Source organism: Sciurus vulgaris (assembly GCF_902686455.1).
Source record: "Sciurus vulgaris genome assembly, contig: HiC_scaffold_182_arrow_ctg1, whole genome shotgun sequence".
Taxonomy (NCBI): Eukaryota; Metazoa; Chordata; class Mammalia; order Rodentia; family Sciuridae; genus Sciurus; species Sciurus vulgaris.
Genome location: NW_027632871.1, coordinates 1,879,798 through 1,883,345, shown reverse-complemented (window position 1 = coordinate 1,883,345; position 3,548 = coordinate 1,879,798).

Sequence of the window (3,548 nt, the reverse complement as noted above, 5' to 3'; positions counted from 1 at the left end):
CAGAGCTATGAGTCAAACCTTTAAATATTAATACAAAATGCTCTCAGAGTCAGATAATTACCCTGATTTCCCTCCCCAAGGAGCCATGTGGGAGAGAAATTTACCACCACTCCTGCTACTGGAACCCACAGTGACAAACATTCCCTGACTGGAGTACTGGTTGCAGATGATTTTGAAGCCAGAATTGGGGATAGGCAGTTAGTGTAGAAATAGGGGATTGGGTCAAATTGAGGAAATGGAGGCCATGAGAGCCATCTGCCTCTGGAAGTTGGAGACTGCCCCTGGGAGAATGGAATGTCAAGGATCTCTGGAGCCCATTTATTACCAAGTTTACCTGCCCTTATCAAGGACTGCAGGCAAGGAGCTGCTAATTAATGCCCCCTGGGCCCTTGCCTGGCTCTATCACTTTGGCCCTCCCCCTGCCCAATCCCCTTCTCACTTTATGCATCTCACCAGCAAAACCAGGCCTAGTCACATAGGAAGGAGAGATAAGAGGGAAGAGACCTGGAGAACAAAAGAGACCTTAACCTATAAAAGATGTAGGGTGTGCTCACTTCTGGGCATTCTAGAATATCAGCCATGGCTCCTTCTCCCTCCTGGGAGAAGACTGCATTATACCTTTAAATAAAATCTGTTTAATATGTTTGCCTTGGCATGCTTCTCTAGTGTTGAGACTTCAGCATTAGAGGAAGCAGAACTCGTCCCTAGTAAACAGTGGTATCAGTTCCAAAGAGGCAAACCCAGGGGCTGCAGCAGAGTTATGTTTCTCAGATTGCACCACATGCTAATGTCCTCTTGAAAAGTGGGAAGGACCCCTTTCTCTCGGTCCTCTGTCCCTCAGACCCCTGTCTCTGTGAGACTGAGATTCAGTCAAGGAGCTTGGCCAAAGTATGAACATCTGGGACAGATAAACACTGTCCCTTGTCCTCCCTGGCTGAGGAGTGAGGGCACAACTCTCTCCCAGTACCACCCCTTCACAGACAACCAGATCTGCCATTCAGGTGTGAATCCAGTGCCGTTCTTGTTGGCATTTTCCAACTCCGACCACCATCACTTTTTCACCAGTTATATCTGTTGATTCAACAATTCCATCAGAGTCATTTCTTTCTAGGGATATAATTCTGAGTATAGAAAAGATATTATAGAGAAAGATGCTTATTGAGGCATCATTTAGAGTAGTGAGAAATCAGAAATCATCTGCATGTTCAACCATTATGAAATGATCGGGTACATTATGGACTATCCCCTTAAAGGCTTAGTGCACAGCCATTAAAAATGTGTTTACAGAGCACTTGTAGGAATGCAGAAAATGCTTATCACAAAAAATTAAGTTAAAAAATTAGGAATACAAAATTTTATATTTAAATGACTAAAGTGGCACTGAAATATTCATAAAAGTCTGGAAGGACATGTAACTAAGTGCTACTAACCTTTGTCTTTAGGTAGTAGAACTGGGTAGTTTTGAAAATTGTATTTTTTCTACTTTTCTGAATATAAGACATTTCATAAAAAGGGAGTAAATCTTAAATAATTTTAAAATGCAGAGAGGGAGAGAGGAGGGGAAGAAGAGAAAAAAAGCCCATCCCACCTCTCCTGCAGGTGAAAACGTAGCCCGTCTCAGCTGGCTCTGGATGCACAAGGCTAACATCCCTACTGTGCCTCTAGCAGTTGATGCTCCCTCCATTCAGAGCAGTAGGGTCTAAGGAAACCCTGCTTTTCTGTGTTCAGAAATGTGGTTTGCCTATGTTGAATCCATAAGAATCTACGGAGCACCCTTCACGTACCCAGCATATCTTTCTGGAGAGGACAAAATCGTGTATCTAAATCAAGACCCATTTAGAAACTTAGCCTTCCAGGACTGACCCTTCTCTTCACTGTCTGCTTGCTCCCTATCAGTACTCAGCCTGTCACTAGGGTGGGTCTGCATGCCCTGGTACTGCTTCACTGGCAGCTCTGTATACTGGGAGAAAGGTCCTCCTTCCATCTTCTGCACCTGAGCATCCCAGCCTGGCCATTTGCTAAGGCAGCTACAGTTTCTTTCAGTGATAGTTGAATCCAGTTTGCAACTTTCCCAACACTTGTAGAGCTTCCTCCTGGTGTCACCTGAGAGACCCATAGTCTGGCGGTGCATCTCCCTCAGTGGTCTGGGCCCTAACCACCCATTGGTCCCTCCTGTGGTGACCAAGTTAAACTCAACCTCTTCCTTTGGTTCCTCCAGCCCTGGGATGGTGGTTGCCTTCTGCAGCAACTGCCCTTGTGATGCTTTAGAATGCTCTTTCAGAACCTTTCAGTTAGTTAACAGACTTGTGTTAATGATCTTTTATGACAAATTATGTCTGTTCCAATGGCTGGAGTGGCTTTTTTTACTTGGGTGAAATTGTGTATCCCCAACAACAAATGTCCCTAAACCCTCACCACATATTTCCCCCAAATTCACAGAAAAACTAGACTCCTTCAGCTGAGATGTCCCCATTTCTCATACTCTACACTCCACATCTGCTTTCACCTCCTGTCCTGTTGTACAGTGAAGCCATCTCTCCTGCTTCAGTCCCAAGTCCTGCATGGGTGCTTTTGAGGCCACCTTTCCCTGTCCTCTCAGCAAACCTGCTTTTTACCTACTTACTCATTTCCTCCCATTTCATCAACATTTCCTCAAATAGATCTTTCCTATTGACTTTTAAAAAGGTTTGTTTTCATAGAAAGGACTCCTGCCTTGGTTCCCACCTTCCCACCAGTTATCAACTGCTCTCTCAATCACCACGCCTTTAAAAGAACCATCTCAATTCACTGTCTCTGAGCCCTCCTTTTCTATTAGTCTAACCCCATGTCTGGTCCCAACAGCTCACTTGGTTAAAATCACCAATGAGCATCATTTCTGAGGGAAACCTTCTCTGCTGTCACAGAACTGGCAAGGGTCCATTGTTATGGCACATGCCACCCTTCCTGGGTGGCCTTTCCACACTTGGAATTTCACATTTTCTTTCAGGCTTGGTTGGCCAGTGCTGGTCTCCCCAGAAGCTGCATGTTCTGGGTGGTCAGGGGACCATATCTGCATTGCTACAACCTTGAAATCTTGCAGCCTGGCCCAGGGCCTGGCTCTTCATCACCATAGATGAGCATGTACTAAACAAATAAACTACTGAATTCAGTCTGGGGCCTGCTGTTCTTGGGGTAGTTCTCTTTCATCCCCATTATTTGCATGGGATCCTTCTGTGTCTTTGAAAAAAGTGCTGTAAACAAACAAGAAACTTCTTTTAGTCATCATTTGTGTTAGAAATATGTTGTTCGGATGTGAAGATGGTAGATATGTGTTTCATTACTCTCATGTAGAAGAGTGAGACAATAGTTAATGGAAGTGAAACCTTCAATAAAAAAACAAAACTCAAGCCTAACTTCCTGCCTGAATCTGAGAGAGAAAACTAGCTATAAGGGTTTGGGAAAAAAATCATTTGTTAGGTCTGATTCCTCCTCCTCTTCTGCAGAGCAAGGAATGCTCTTATTATAAACTAGTAAAGGCAGAGACTAGTCTCAAACTCTGGTCAGTCTGA